Source organism: Lytechinus variegatus, chromosome 10, assembly GCF_018143015.1.
Source record: "Lytechinus variegatus isolate NC3 chromosome 10, Lvar_3.0, whole genome shotgun sequence".
Lineage (NCBI taxonomy): Eukaryota > Metazoa > Echinodermata > Echinoidea > Temnopleuroida > Toxopneustidae > Lytechinus > Lytechinus variegatus.
This window is the reverse complement of record NC_054749.1, coordinates 29353666-29371405: the sequence shown is the minus strand read 5'-3', so window position 1 is coordinate 29371405 and position 17740 is coordinate 29353666. Positions and strand designations below refer to the sequence as shown.

Sequence of the window (17740 nt, the reverse complement as noted above, 5' to 3'; positions counted from 1 at the left end):
TCTAGAAGGCCATACCTATTCAGTTCGTCCTCTTGATTGTTTTGCTGGGTGTCTCCGGAAACCAAATCTAACGATGCATCGAACAATTCTCCTTTGCTTATTTGTAACATTACTTGTCTTAAGCTTTACCAATGGCCAGGGACATGGTATCAGTGGGGGACTCCGTATTGAATTGAATAAAGATATTGAGGTATGTAGCACCTCTACTCGTCACTAATTTTCTGAAATAATTGGATATGTAAAGCCTCACGTAACGGTTTAGCTTTGTGTTTTGTCTTTTTTCAAGAACGTAGCTTGTTCTAAATTTCAATGTATATGTATTATGCTAATATATGCCTAAATTATACTTTTTGCTCTAATTCACGATAAAAAGCTCCTAGAATGCTAATTTTTGGAGTTAATATTATTCATACCATTGCTAACAATCAAAAATGAAAAAAAAATCCTGGTTAGAAAATTGATTTTTTTTTATGTATTTCATTGTTTTATGAATTCCTTACGTATTTATTTGTTTTTCGAACCTTTTTTGGCTTTTTTTGTCGCCACATTTATAGCAGAATTTTAAAGCATGATTATGCTAAGATCAATTAATTTCAGCTGATGAAAATAAAAATAATCATATCTTTATGAATAAGATTAGAAAACTCAATTAAAATCGTCAAAAAAAGGCGGCGCCTATAGTCTCCCTCTGATTTACAGGGGAAAACAACAAAATATTGGAGGTGCCCCATCCAAAACAGGAAGAATTAACCTCATAACCTGTAATGTTTATGGATGGTTAAAATGTGCATTTCAGTGGCAAAAGTGTTTTAAAAATGTTGCGATTCATGCATTTCAGTTTTTTATACCAAAATGCAAAGAAATTATGAGAAGTGAATAACACGGATAGTTTTTTTTTATCACCTCCTTCCTTGAAACAGCATTAAAACTCAGCATTTTGCGGCAAAACAAATTCTGCAAGCTTTACAAAAGTTGGCAATGGTCACCCAAACGTATCATCCTGCTGATAATTAAATTCAAGTAAATAGATATTTTTGCAAGCGACACATTTTCATGAAAGTTTCGTAAAATCGATTAGAGTAAAAAAATAAATACAGCATTTAGATTAGATGAACTAGTATAAATTTTGAAAAATCAATCATAGTGCAAAATAAACACAGTATTTAGTTTAGGTGTGAAGGGTCATAAGCCTATTAATATAGGCCTATGTGAAAAAAATCCCACGTTGTAGAATGTTATATTTCAAGGACTTTTTTAAAAGTGCAAATCCTTTTCTTGATAATGTTCTGTATAAGAAGTCCCCCAACATTTGCAACATCTGTTCTCTCTATATATTAAGCAACATAAGATCAAGTAGCTTGAATGTCAACTAGAGTATAGACCTATTACAACCGTAATGCGCACGGTGCATCTTATTTCTTTCAAAAGATATATCAATTACATGTATATTTTAATTTGAGCTAGTTGTAGTGATTCTTTCTGCCTTACATTAATGATCAATATTTTGAGAAAATGAATTCATTTCCTATATCGTGCCTCAAAGACAACTTGGGAATTTATAATGGCATATATAATTAACATATATCATATGCTCATTATCTATATTTCAATATAGCACGTAAAAATGTATTTTTTACCAAGTTACAGTGCCACAGGTAATGTAGGACTCAATAAAACATGAAATAGGCAAATGGTAACCATCTTAATTTCCAACGTTGTGGTCATTTTTGCGGCTTGTCCAGTGGTTGGATCGCTGTGGGCGGCAACATTTTAAAATCAGCGGCCAAAAACTTTACTTGTATGCCTAAAATCCAGTGCCTCAAATCATAAAACGCAACAAAAATGTTTAATCGATTTTTCATGGCGGCCATCTTGGATTTCAAAATGGTCAAATTGCTGGGAGCCTAAATTCTTTGTAAAATAGCGTTCAAAACATTCTTTTATAATTCATACCTTCTGCTGGATTCGAGCAACAACTTTCACATAACATACGGAAAAAGCTGTGACGGAAAATTTCTTGTCAGATTCTCCTTTATTCATAAAATTATGTTAAACTATCCGCGTGAATCAAGAAGATAATTATTAACTTAAAGGGAAGTGAACTACGAAACGCTGTGTGTGTTCTCTTATTGACAGTGAGTCTTGAATGGCTAGACTTAAAATATATCTTTCGATATAATCATCAGTATACCAGAGGTTGACTAAGCATATCATTTCATTTGTGCAGAAAAACTAATAATGGTTTTGAGAGTAAAGGTACATTTTTTGCTAATCTATATGATTATTACGATATGAATGCATCGAGTATAGTGAATTAGTGTGCTATCATTCAGATGGGCCTATATTTCAACACTGTCCTCTGAATGTTGCATTACGAATAACCAAATTCCATTGCTCAGGTTGAATGATGTTTTGGTGGGATTGGCAATGCTTGCTGGAGCTGTGCATTGAACTTGATTGCTCGCTCGTCCCCAGACACCCTCCTGTCTTTCGTTTTTGTTACCTGCTTATAACTAAGTTTTTATTGTTTGAATTAAGATGTTTATCAATAGGCATCCTTCCACCACCACCACCACCACCTTTCAGTGTTTGTATTTCTTTTACTTCATATTTTCCTTTTAGTATACACAATATATCAAGTTGCATTATATTTTTGTCATCATTTCAAGTCTGATGTTTTTAAATCTGTACACTCTATTTATATATACCTGTAAATTGTACGCAATTCAGCCTATTGGCTGCAATGTGCAATAATCTTAAAACCTTTTCAATTTCAATTTAATTTCAATTTCAAATTAAATCTAGTTATGCGTAACGAACCATGCCAGATCTGAGAAGTTGAGAACTTGAGACGGGGCTATAAACATGATAAAGATTGCTAATTCGTATGCCTTTAAGCTGTTTTCAAAACTGACACGAACATGACGAAGTAGATGTTTAATGCTCGCCTTATGATACATTGACCTTCAAGCAGACGCTTGTAGTTTTTCAAAATAATCCCGAATCTGCCTTGAACTTCTGCACTCGAAACGTTTCCAAGGTTTGGGTGGTACCATTATTACCGTATAAAACGAACTGGAAGATAAATAAAACAAACCTTTTATGCAACAAAGGTAATTTTCAAACACTGCTTTTTTTAATGTGACTAGCAATATTTGCATTTTCAAGAACAAATGTATTAATGGCAGAATATCAGCACATATATGTAGGCAATTTTACTGTAAATAGATCTCATATAAATTCTGATATTAAGAATTACATGGCGCTATGTATGTTTTGATTTCTTCTATAACAGCCCGCCCAAAATGAAATGAAGCTATCTCCACTCATCCGGAAGATGAAGAGGGCTGTTGGCGACACGTATGAAATGCGGAAACGGCACGTAGATGGAGAACGATAGATTCTTTTCAGACCTTCTAAAACGAGGACATCTTTCTGACAGCACACGATTCTAGACCAACCATAAACATTGTTACTTTAGAGATCATCATCTGGAAGTTCATCTGGTTCTAATGAAGGCTACAAACAAGAAGTCATGCAAAATAATGATTAAATGAATGAATGAATGAATAAATAATTATTTATATAAAAATATAAATAAATGAATAAACATTTTGCAGTGAAATATAAATTTCGTAGAAAAGTGAAGCAATGGCAGCCCTATTAATTTATACATTATGACTAAACATCATCATAATAATTATCTTTTGTATAATGCACTAGATGGGTAACAGTTAAGGTTTGCAGCACATTATTTAATGATTTCATACGATCCGGAAAAAAAGAAAAAAGCAAACTGAAATTCATAACGGTATCTTTTGAGAAAATTGAATGTATTTTTCAAATTTGGGTTTGCGAATGAGCTGAATTGATTATTAATATCATGGATGATATTAATAAGTTCAGGGCAGCAGCATTTGGGACACCTCTCAAAAATCCCAATAATGTATTGTGGGACATGAATTCACACTCAATATATATCATTTTAGGTTTCCGACGGTCCATGCAAATATCAGAGAGATAGATTGATAGATGGATAGAGAGGGAGAGAACATGAAATTTGTTTCACATTCATGCAATGGCAAATTCAGAAAATGAAATCTAAAAAGTTGTTCTCGGTCCCTTCGGCGCTAGAATTTCGTTCTATAAGTTACAATATTTCTGGTAAAATGAAATTTTTTAAGATGGAATATTAGTTGAGGGTTCTGAAGCAAGAGGAAGCAGGACGAATTATCCTCAATGATATAGTTTGTAATAGTGACATGGACCGACGTTGACTCAAGGTCAAGGCTGGTAAAACATGGCCTCGAATCGATCCATAAATATTTGGTCTAAATTTTGTATCTCAATGGTCTATTGATTTTAATACGTATTACATTTTGTCCCCACTTTAACTGTTTATCAAATGTACACTTAAATACACTTAAAAGCTTGATTTCAAAAATTGTGAATTATTTTGATCTGTGCTCGTTCAAAATAAATAGAAAGATAATGACTTCATGGAAAACAATAATTTTTCTATTCTAGTTTATTGAGATGGTAGAAGATGACAATATTTTTTTATAAGGCAATAATTTTGTCGGATATTTTGTGACCAGCAGCGAAAACAGTGAACATAATATGGTGCTATTACGTGACGAAATGCCAAGCATGGGCCAAATATTCTGAAAGTGTATTAGTTTCAAAATGTAAATATCAAGGCCATTCTAATAATTCCTAAACATTTTTTTTATAAAAAAGAGAAAATTGAAATTAGCTGAAAGACTACATCATATTTGGATGTAAAATAAGAAAGTTATTGTGAAAAAAGGGGGGAAAAAGATCTACACATACTGAAATATGGGAACAGATGACGTCATCCACTCATTATTTCTTCTTTTATTTTGTTAAATGTGTATGAGATATTTCAACTCTTTCCTCATTTTAAATTTTTGGGCCTCCATGCACATGTGGAACTGCAATGCAAATGGAATAGAGTAAGAAAGTTGTGATATTCTTTCTTAATTAAGGACAAAATTATATTAATGGGTCATCATCACCTCCCCGTATGCACACACGCACATACATCCACCCACACTACTCATTACCTCTCTCATAAACACCACCACAACAATCACATTTGTGAAGGGCTCAACAGAAGTAACTGCTTCCAAATCAGGCAAGCAAATTCGAAGGGAGGTATAACAATATGACAGTGATTGCCCATCGTTGATCTACCGTAAACATAATCTAGTTAAAAAGAGAGAAGTGGAAATGTAAACACTGCTTTATGAAGTATTTATGAAGTGATTAAAAAACGTGTGTGTGGGGTGGATGTATCTGTGCAGGATAGTGAGGTGTTATATGTGAGTAGGTGGGATAGGTGTGTGTGTGTGTGTGTGGAATGATGGGTAGGTGTCTTTCTGCGTGCACACAATTAATTTTCCACACTGTTTCATTCTTTATCAAGAAACCTGGCACAAATAAGATTTTACAACCTTGGAGATTGTCTCGTAGTTAGACACACTGCAAAAACTCCGGTGTTGATTTAACACCAGCCCGGAATTGAAACAGCACGAGTTTGGAATCAAACCGATACTGTTTTAATACTAATTGGTGTTGTATAAACAGTTAAAGCATAATTTATATCTTATCTGTAGCTCGAGTCCTGAAGAAAATAGCGCTGCGACATTACGCGTTGCGACATGTGACGTTATGCGTTAGAAAAACTACGGCATTATGCGTTGACTGCGACATTATGCGTCGGACGCTCTTGGCAATCTGCGACATTATGCGTTGGTGCGACATTATCGGTTGTAACAACTGTTTACATGTATACAATAATGAAAAAATACTGGAAAGGATTGCCAGAAGAATTTTCGTAAAAGGTTATGTACCTAATAAAGAATATATTAAAAAACAATAAAAGTTGAAAACAATGTCATTCGACAGTCGGACGCTCAGACTAGTTTTTATATCTTCATTTCATCTTCCCTTGGGGTAAAAAAAAAGGGAAAACATTAAGGAAATAAATGATATCAACCACAGCTAATGAAGGAGGCGGAAACTGTCCCCTTTTAATCTCCCTATCCGCCGTTTACTTTACTTTCCGTTCTCTAGCTTTTTTTTCACTCTTCCTTTAAATGTTTAGTGTTTCTCTTTCCATACTTTCTCCTCTCGTTATTTCTTTCAACAATATTATTCGGTCATGTGGCAAGGTCAACGTTGACTGGTTGGTACCAGTCCTTTCATGTCGGAAAAGAAAACAAATATCCAGTTGCACGTTGTACCGTTTCAACACATTGGTCAGTTCAGAAATGCACTCATCGATCCCAGCTTCAATTTGCAAAAGCCTTATCGAAATATATTAGAGTAATCATTAATATTGCTTAGTTGATGTTGATACTAAAATGCGACAAACAGTGATACTATGTTTATTTGTCATGCTGCTTTTCTTCAGCAGTAGCTACGGTCAACGTGGTGGTGGTGGACGAGGCGGTGGAAGGAAATTGCATGAATTAAACAAGGTAAAAATCAAGATTAACAAATCTCTCTTGTCGTTTAATGATATAACAATGATAAGAGTAATAATTATTGTGATGTGAGATGATACTACTTATAATAACACTAGCAACAACAACAACGGGATATTGTCATGAGATTATCAAAATTTGCACAAGTTTATACCAGCAAAATAGTGATAATAAGAATGAGAGCTCATTGTTTAAAGGTTTGTTTGGTTATATAGACAATCGCGGAAGCGCTAGAAGGACTAAGGAAAGTGGTTAGAGACAGAAGTGAAGTGGAGATTTCGAGACAGTTGGCGGTAGTATTATTTTCCGAAATATTGGAGGCGAACAGTCAACCTGCATGCCCAAAACATCAGTAAACATCGATCGAGTTTTCTCGCCGACTCAAGCCAGCCTTCTCACCTTTCCAACTAGTTAAGACTCCCAACTTTCTGGTTTACAATCCTTTTCAGGACTACCCTCATTTTCAGAAAAAAATAATCTACATTCCAATCTTTTGCTTACTCGCCTGCCAATCTTGCTACTGTATGTACCTCTATTCACTTTTCTTAGTCCTTATACGACTTACCACAGTCATGACAGTGGTGTACCGTAAACCACTCCCGTGAATAAGAGTATGGGTAGATTGGAACGCCAATAGTTTTGTTTAGGTGCGACGAATAAAAGTGACAATTTATGAATCTCTATAATAGTAAAAATATCGCCACTTTTCTTTTCAACTTCATTTTCAATAGGCCTCTGCCGCAGAAGAGAAGCTATATCCTTCCATCCGAAAGATGAAACGAGACGCTGAAAACGTTTGGCGCAGGGCCAAACCACCAACTGGTTAGAGCAGAGGCCCGTTGCATAAAAATTTTTACCTGAGAAAACTCAGGTTGTTTTTACCGGAGTTTTTACCCTGTGTTAAAGTCAATGGCAGAAATCAGACTAACCTTAGTTTTCAGTTTTTACCAGAGTTTTCTCAGGTACAAAGTTTTATGCAACAGGCCACTGGTGTGATAATATCAACTTCTTCATAATGCCTCCAAGAAATCGGATCAATCTCTAAAACATGGGTCAAAGGATTACTTTGTTATATCATAGAGCTATTCTCTGTTAGCTCCATGGTTATATCTTTAAGTCATGACTCTACTTCACTGTTAACCTTAAGTATAAATAAAATGTTTTAAATTCATGTTCGTTTTGTTCCTTAGGCAATTAAAGGCACTGATACCAGAAGACACTAAACAGTACCTAAATTTAACACATTACATGTATTATAGAATCCCACAAATGAAGTTTGATATACATTTTTAAATGAATTTATGATGTTTATGCATGGTCCAAGCAACATTCTACCTAAATTTACAAAACAGCAGATTCAATAGACGAATTTGTGAACATGTAAAAAACCTACTATTTTGTATAAACATAAATGACCATTTCTCGTAGCATATGCAACCCCTCAGCTTCATACTGTGAACTAAACTTGTATTACTTAATATTTAGCCGAAGTTCCTTTCTATTTCTATTTTACTTATCCACTTAGAAACATCTTTTGGAATTCATAAGCGCTTTATAAATATCATCATGCATTGTTATTAATCAAGAATTCTTTGCATTTTCTGAGAAATGTCTTCAAATGGTGGAATAGTGTCATCCCAGAGTGGCCTACATAATGGAAGAGGCATTTAATATCAACTTATAAAATAAGGAGGTAAATGAGAAAGAAAGGAAATGGAAAAAACATAAAGAAGAAAGCTACGTTTGAAACGAAGCATGAGGATGTGTAAGTGTAAGTGTTAATCCTGACCGAATCTTATTGAACATTTTACAAAGATTACAAAACACAACTAAATATTGTAAGTAACTCTTGCACTGATTTTTTTTGTCGAGAAATTATGACGAGATTCTTGGAAATCCTAGAATAATGTTAAGTGCTCATAGAAATCACTCGCCGGAATCCATCTAAAGAAGATGCTCATGGCGCAGTAAAAATCGATCAATAAATAAATAAATAATAAAAAGTAGTGAAAATTGAAACATTATTAAAGAGGGATAAAAGTAGCATTTACTTGAAAGCTCGACTAAGTTACAACAAACTTATTAGTGCATTTAATGTCGGTTTCTTCAGAAATTTTCTCATTGATTTAAATAAAAAAAATCAAGAGAAGCAACTATTTAGTCGTACAAGGTGTGTTGCATTAAAAAGGGGTAATTCACATTTGTAGAATAGAATGAGGTAGGGCAAAAAAAAATTGAATTAAAGAAAAAGTCGTGTGTATGCCCCGTATTTTACCCGCAGGGATCCACACCTAAAGATATCATTATTATGACTATCACTCACTATGGAGGCTGAATAGATCCACTCTGACCTAAAGCTTGTTTCAAAAGAAGGCAATAAAGATTGGAATAGTTCAAAAGAAAACAGTCATGGATTCGCATATTTGATGTGTGTGGTGTCACGTGTAAGCTGCTCTTTTGTACGTTGCCGAATCGGGGGGGGGGGGGGCGGCACTCACGCGTAATTCCAGTAAGGGATATGTGCGGCCCTTGAGGCCCCCTTTTCACGCATTGCCAGCAGTTTCCAAGGATATCATTTTATCCTTTTTCACTGACCAACCCACCGCCCCCCCCCCCCTCCTAAGCCCCTCACTCATTCGTCAGTTCTCGATCAAAGGGCCCATTTCATGTTAAACAATTAAATTGCAGTTTCGAAGCACCCCCCACTTGCAGAGGGTCATCTATAGTTCTTGGAACACTCATTTGACAGCAAATTCAGTTTTTCAAGGGTATGGTTTCAGATTTGGGGCCGCTCAACTCTACCATTTCCAAATCCGAGTTCCCCCTTTTAATTCCCTAAAGTATTTTTTTGCTCAGAAAAGTAAAGAGTAAAGGAGTGTGTTCGTGTACATCTGCGCTAGAAAATAACGAGCGGTGCTTGGAACTTTGTACTATGGGAAAAGAAAGTGTGTTTGTGTGTCATCTGTGTGTATGAGGTGTGGAGGTCAGGTTCACGAACCCAACAACAAGCTTTGAATTATTACAGAAAAGACAAACCAATCAGAACACTAACGATTTCATAAAAATCTGATGTAAAATAAGAAAATGTGTAGACCTATTGTGGTCGAGTGGTCTAATAATTAAGGCGCCTGGCTATACATACAAAGACCACGGTTCGATCCCTGGCAGCGGTACTTATGCCCGTAAGAAAAGCATTTTATCAGCGATTCTATTTTATCTTCCATTCAAATAAATTTGAAATGCTATGGTGACTAGGTGTGCACTTGATTAAAAAAAATGCCCAAAACTTACTTTTATTTGTGTTGTACTAGCAGTTACATTCTATAAGCATTATATTAAACAGTCAATGTGAATAACAGCATGATGTAATATCAAAAGAGCACAATAAAGTTCCGAAGAAATGCACCAAAGTGCCCCCACTTATAGGTGTATGATAAGCTTGCGTTTTGCCTAAAACTTGAGTAGGTATACTGTCCGAAGTCTGCCACGCGCAACTTCGAAAATTATACCTCCATAAAAGAAGAAGATATAAACAAAGATAGGTGAGGTATCAATCGCAAAAACTATTTTGCTTAGATTGCCAAAACCCTTTTCTTCACTTAAAGGGAAATGAAAGGCCTTTTTTGGTATAGAGAGGGACAAGATGAGCTTAAAGGTATTGTTTAACTTTGTAAGCAGCCGATTAAAAAAAAATCTCAAACCAAGATGAAACATGTGTACAAGTGCATGTATTAGAAGTGATAAACCCTGAAAACAACCATTATTGAGAATAAAAAGCCAAAACTACAAGGCAAACCCCGATTTTGTAAATAGGCGTCTTGTAGATGCCTAAATAGTACACATAAGTGTATGGGATGAAATTAAGATGGTGTTTCCGGTCACTTTATATTTCAATTTTTGAAGCACTAAATAATTATTCTTGAATGCATTTTTTTTCTGGGCTTCATTTTTGTAACATATCACAGACACAGGTGACAAGTGTGACATTCTAGCTCAGATTTTTAAAAGTCAAACCAATGTTAACCAATCACTTTAAGGTGATGTAATTACCCCTATTACTAAACTTATTAGAATAATAGTGAATATATAGAGATATATGACCTATACATCTCTTTGAATACTCTACCTCATTGTTTCTTTCTTTTCTTTTCTTGTTCCCCCTCCTTTTCCCCTTTTAAGTATTAAAAATCACAGGAGGGGCGAACTCCCACTACCCCCATGTAGCGTCCTCCCTGCTCATGAGGCGTGTAAGGCGTGCGTCCCTTAGCCACATAATTATTATCCATATTCGTATTTCAATGCATTCTTTTCTGCAATAATAGATTTAGCCCTTTTCGCGTGTTGCTATTAGCAGGCTATTAGGCCACTTCGAGCATGATCGCCATTACAATAAGGCTATTGTCACGGGCATTCTTTGCAAATTCCTGTGCAAGGCCATCGGTTTTATGAAATTAATATTGTACAATGAAAACAGAGGAGTGACAGAGAGAAGAGGGTGAAAGAGAGTGAAGAAGAGGGAAGGTGAAATAAGAAGACAATGCGTGTGGGTGAGTTAGTGTGTGGAAGAGAGATAGAGAGATTGGGTAAGAGATAAAAGGAGAAATGGAGAAGGACTGTGAGAGAGAGAGGGGGTAGGATGGGATCAAGTTGAGAGGGTGAAGCAGTCGAAAATCATTAAAATCAGATAATGCGACGGAGATTATGGTATGAAAGAAAAAAAGAAGGAGCTTGAGGGATACCTGGAAGGAAATGGGGTGATTACAATACAGGTGAATTAAACGATTTCTTGGGTTCTTGTTATTTATTGTACGTATAGGAACAGGCTATTGTGTGTTGTAAAATACCTGGCGCTCAAACTGTGAAAAGGTGAACATAAAACCTGCATCGGCTATAATATTGAATGCTTGTCAATGACCGCAATAACGAAGAAATATATTTTTTTAATCAAGAGAGATAGCAAGAGAAACGTAGAGGGGTGAAAGACAGCGAACAAAAATTGTAACAACCTTCCACTTCGATAAACACGTGGCACTTGTATTCTGAGTGAACAAACTTTTTACCATGTTTGCAGACTTAAAAAAAATTGTGCCCTGAAGACCAAATCGTGGATGACGAATTTTGTTTTTCTTGGCAAGTGCCATTTAAGCGTGCAAGGTTAACGGTTCTCTTGTGGAGAAAAACAGCAGTTCGATTTTAACCGACTGGCTTTCCTGGTTGTGGCTGTGTAGATAATTAAAGCTTTTCTGCTGACTTTGACCTGGCGACATTGAATAAATTATGAAGCAAGGGGTGTATTTGCTTCTGGTTGTATCTTTCCTTCTCCTTAGCTTCAGTCAAGGGGCTCCATACCACAAGGTAGGTGAAAATTCATCTAATCAGTATCAATGAGTAATCAAGTATACATCTATTATACATTTTTTAGAATTATAATTATGGTGATGTATGATATATTTATCTAAGAAATCACTCGGATAAGCACTTGCCAGAGATCGGCTGCTTTTTCCCCTTTTCAGTATTTAATTTTTTTCTTTAGGTTCGTGTATATCTTCGTTTGGAATTTTGTCTTCATCTTATTCGGTACACAGGTGTTCGTGAATGGAACTCACTGAGCAATAATCTTTAGTCATGTTCAAAACTATCTCCTTTTAGACTATTAATGAAACGTTTGATTTTCGAAAAACTGTCATAGACGGGTTAATATACGGCAAAAAAATAGCCTATATACGGCCAAAAATAGCCTTACCCGGAACAAATTAAAATAAAGTAAAATAAGACATTGGGACAAGTAACAAGGACAGTCAGTGGTCCAGTATGTTCAAAAATCCAAGATGGCTTCCAAAAATGGAGTAGAAAATTATTGTTCTACTTTAAAAAAAAAAAGCGACATAGTTTGCTCAATATCCAGAAATATAATTTTTGTGTCCATATCATGGTTTAATGGGTCGAATAATACATTGGGACAAGATACAAGGAAAGCCAGTGGTTTGGTATGGGCAAAAATTCGCGATAGATTCCAAAAATCGATTCTGAAATGGCTCCTAATACTTAAAGCGGACAGAGTTCATTTCATTTTGGCCTGAGAGATTTGATTTTGATGTTTAAACCACTGGTTTCAAGGGTCAAATAATATATTAGGATAAGTTACAGGGACAGTCAGTGTCTGGTATGTCCGAAAATCGAAGATGGCGTCCAAAAATTGATATTAAAAATAGGCTGCTGATATTTTAAAGCGGACAAAGCTCATTTCATATTGGCCTGGGAGATGTGATTTTGGTGTCTAAACCACTATTTTCAAGGATCAATTAATACATTAGGGCAAGTTACAAGGACAGTCAGTGGCCTGGTTGGTCAAAAAAATCTAAGTTGGCTTCCAAAAATTGATTCTAAATTGACTGCTGCTACTTAAACCGGACATAACTTATTTCGTATCGGTCTGGGAGATGCGATTTTGGTGTCTAAACCACTGGTTTAAGGGCCAAAATAATACATTAGGACAGGTTTTAAGGACAGTCAGTGGTCCGGTATGACCAAAAATCCAGTATGGCTTCCAAAACTTGATTCTAAATGTTGATACTTAAAAGTGGCATAGCTCATTTGAAATCTGCCTATGAGATATAATTTCGATGTCTAAACTATGGTTTCAAGGGTCAAATTATATATTAGGACAAGTTACAATGGCAGTCAGTGGTCTTTTATGCCCATAGTTTGTTTAATATCTGTCTGGGAATATGAGTTTGGTGTCTAAACCATGATTTAAAGAGTCGAGTAATATAGGGTAAATACAAGACCAGTAAAAAATTGGGGCGTAAATTCACTGTTGTTACTTAAAGATATGCATAGTTTATCATAACTACACCTTGGAGGTATGATTTTGCTGTCTATACTAGAGTTTAAAGGGTCAAGTAATACATCGGGTTAAGTTGAAAGGACAGTCAGGTGTCAGGAATGTCCAAAAATCGAAGATGGCTTTAAAAGTGGGGGTCTTAAATTGATTGATTGGTTTTATTCGTCAAGAATATCACAAGAGATTACAATGAAATTGAAGAATACCTTGACAGGATAACCCATGAAAGGCTTATTTCCAATGGGGTCCTATAGTTAGTATAAAACATTAACATATAGGACCCCATTGGAAATAAGCCTTTCGGCTTTCATGGGTTATCCTGTCAAGGTAGTCTTTAATGACTTTTGTTACTTAAAAGTGGATATAAAACATTACAAATACACCTTGGGGATACTATTTTGGCGTCTACCCTAGGGTTTCAAGGGTAAAAAATACTTTGGGACTGGTTGCCATGATAATTATGCAGCTATCCATTTTGCCTTAAAATCCAAGTTGGCTTAAAAAATGGGTTCTAGAGTGACTGCTGTTACATACAATATCCACCTGTTAGAAATAATCTTGGTGCCTACACTTAAATACATGGGGATAAGTTATCATATTGTTTCATGAGTTATTAACAGCACCCATTTTGATGAAATTTTAGAATCCATCATGGATTCTTTGAGAAAATTGAATACCAACCATGCTTGTTATTTGTCAGAATGTAGTAGTTGACCCTTCATACTACAATTAAGACACCAACATTATTTCTTACAGATAGATATTGTAGAACTCTGACCACTATTGAATTTTACGAGTCATTTTAGATGCCTTTTTTGAAAACCCTCTTGTATTTTAAGCATTCTGGACAAGTGCATATCACCAGTCCAAACGTATCATTTTAACCATGAAACCATACTGTGGACACCGAAATCATATCTCCTTGGTGGATTTTAAATAACTATGTCAATTTTTTAAAGTAATAGCAGTCATTTTAGATTCCGATTTTTGGAAGCTATCTTGGATTTTCGACATACTGGACCACTGACTGTCCTTGTAACTAATTTTATGACTTTTGAAACCATGATATAGACATCAAAATCATATGCCCTTGACGGATATTACATGAACTATGTCCATTTGTAAATACCATCGTGGCTGAATTATACTATTTTTTTCCCGGATATTGAACAAACTATGTTAGTTTTATTTTTGAAGTAGCAACAGCATTTTTTACTCCATATTTGGAAGCCATCTTGGATTTTTGGACATACCGGCCAACTGACTGTCCTTGTAACTTGTCCCAATGTATTATTTGACCACTGAACCATGGTCTAGACACCAAAATCATATCTCTCAGGTGGATGTGATATGAGCTATTTTTTGGAAGCCATCTTGGATTTTTGGACACACCAGACCACTGGCTCTCCTTGTAACCTGTCCCGATGTACTACTTCACCATTAAAACAATTGAATAGAAACCAAATTAAAGCGACTTAAGCAAGTAATAGATGAATTGTGGATTTGTTAGCCAATGGCAGCCATTTTAGGCTCCATCTTGGATTTTCCTGGTACACTGGAGTGCTAATATTCACTCTAACTTGTATCAATAAATTCATTTACACACTGGACCATGGAATATGAACCCAAATAGGATTCTAGGGTGGATAGTGAGTGAGTAATATCCATTTTTAATGATTGGCGGCCATCTTGGACGCCACCTTCAAAATAACTACTTTCCACATGCAGATTTTGGTAGATTTTTAGTTTGTTATTCCTGAGGTCAAATACTGCCAGAAACATTTGAAAAATCATTTGTTATAATTTGTTTCGGGTCAAACCATACATTAACCCGTCTATCATCCTTGACTGAGTAGACTCCTTCTTTTCCATTTTTCACTTTTTTCTTCATTTCTTTTTCTTTCTCGCTCTCACTATGATTCTCTTATTCCTCTCTTATCTGATTTTCTTTCTCTCTCACTTTCATTATTCTTTTGTTGCAATATTTCTTCTCTTCCAACAGCCAAGAGATGTCCAGAAAAGGGAAACAAAGGAGTCACCGCTTCTTTCGGAGATCAGACATGATCTAGAGACGTACCTTAGTAACCATTCCAAGAAGACGCCTTCCAGACGTGCCAACCGGAATCCATTTAACCCAGCTAATTCGATCACCTGGTAATAATACTTCTAATGCGAATGACCCCCCAACGACCACAGCGACAGAGTCACACCCCCACCCAGTCCATGAGAACGAAATACGGTACTTGGCGAAGTCCTCGACACCCCCCCCCCACACTCCCCTGGAAATGGCCTGTTCGCCATTCGCAGAGATACAAACTGCTATCATGTTTGTCTTTAAGAGATAGTTGATTATCAATACAGAGCTATCAGATTTCAGTATTCTCATTTTAATTCAAGTGCATTCCTATTATGCCTTTTATGCACCCTGCTTTAGAAACTTACATAATTATGTTGCTATTTAAATATCCAAATATGTTTCATACATTTGATCTAAGTCTAAGATAATTCATAAAAGGATATTTTTAAACTTGACTAGCAGACACTTTACGGAACGCTGTTATCGGTCGACACCACGATCATGACAATATACTTGGTAGACTTTGTGTCTTAATCCCATCGGCTCGGAATTTACCTAAAGCATTGCCATTTGTTTTTTTACCTTTTAAGTGGACAGTTCTGACAGAACCTCATACCACTGTCCCGTTGTTAGTTCATTATAGTTTGATGGTGCCCGGGGGTGGGCTCGAGCACGCATAGTGACAGTATCAGCATGATGTGGCCCGTATAATACCCGTTTCTTAAGACCTAAGTCTTAAGTCCCTCATTTCATAGCAACTTCAGTTCTTAAATAAGGGTATGGTTTCAGTTTTTCGGCTACATGCCCCTACCCTTTCCAAAATCGAGTGTCCCCGCCCGGAGTAATATCACTGTAGAAATGACATCTGTAGCTGTTTCTGTGCGTATATTTACGAAGTCATTAATTGTATGCTTAATTATGCCAATCTCATTCATCACGTTTATTTCTTTATTGATAATAATAAACTTTATTGATCAGACTTGCACAACAGAGGTAAAGGTACAATAGCCCGAATTACATACAGAGAAAAAAAAAGAAGGGCATTAAACATCCTTCCATGAAAAAAAAAGAAATTAAAATCAAGAACATAATGTTTTTTAACATAAATATGATAGAAATATAAAAGGATATCTTTGATATAATTAATTTGATACGTCAGCTAGAATAGGAAAAGTTAATATATCGGCAATTGAATGTAATTTTGATTAGTCTTTCTGTTTATCACAATGCAATGTACACCATTCTGATTCAGGTGTACATAGTCGAATAATAGACTTTGAATATATGTAGGTATGTTTTAATTTTTTACGTTGATCACATGACAAATACATGAAACTAATTTGTAATGCATTGATCGTCCTCTTTTGCATGGGGATCAAAAGCATTAAATATGTATTCATGCATGGTTACTTGAGAAATCGGCTGTAGAAAAAAAGATATATATGATACGAATACGCATAGCCGTAACCTCATTAGAGTATGGTGTAAGTGCGATATTCTTTGATGAACAATACTTTTTCCAGGTCAATTAAATTCAATTTGTGTCCGGCCAAGTAGAAATGAGTCGATTACCTCCACCTACCAAAAATAACAGTGACTCGTGAAACCATTGTAAATTAAAACTATGGGATCACCATTCAGTGTAGATATATCAAATTATGTCATGCATGGTTTCTATTTAATAGCAATTACGATAGACTGTCTCGGGGACTGTCTACACTTACACTTTGAAAATATTAAACGTGATGAAGTCATTTTATGCAACGCAAAACTAACAGTGACTTGTGAAACCATTGTAAGTTAAAACTATGGGATCACCATTCAGTAAAGATATATTAAATTGTGTCATGCATGGTTTCTATTAAATAGCAATTACGATACACTGTCTACACTTACACTTTAAAAATATTAAACGTGATGAAGTCATTTATGCAACGCAAATTATACAATCAGTTTACTCTTCTATCATGTCTACTGTTCATTTTCTCTTCATTGTGTTTGTTGAAGGGAGAGTATCCAATACACTTTCCCGAGGTTTTTTTCATCAGCAATCACACAATATCGTTTTCAAGATGCTGCCGTGTAGTCAATATCTAGTTACACGGGTTTTTAGCATGCTTTGAAACTTTGTGGAGCTATTTTCAGCCAATATTCAGTATCAGGAAAAATTACAAAAGATGCACCGACGCTTCAAAATATCTAGTCACCTGTGAATATACATCAGCTCTGAATATGAATAAAAATCCACATACTTTTTATTATTATGACGAGGGGCCAGATTTCAGGTTTGTGGTAAACCTGTCACGT

General features: G+C 35.5%; 1 long non-coding RNA gene across 1 annotated transcript; it reads left to right on the top strand.

The window, feature by feature from the left end:
- Positions 1-11214: 11214 nt before the first annotated feature.
- LOC121422886 lies at positions 11215-16491 on the top strand. The gene is made up of 2 exons (XR_005971202.1): positions 11215-11867; positions 15359-16491. It is a non-coding gene; the product is annotated as an uncharacterized LOC121422886 (long non-coding RNA).
- Positions 16492-17740: the final 1249 nt, after the last annotated feature.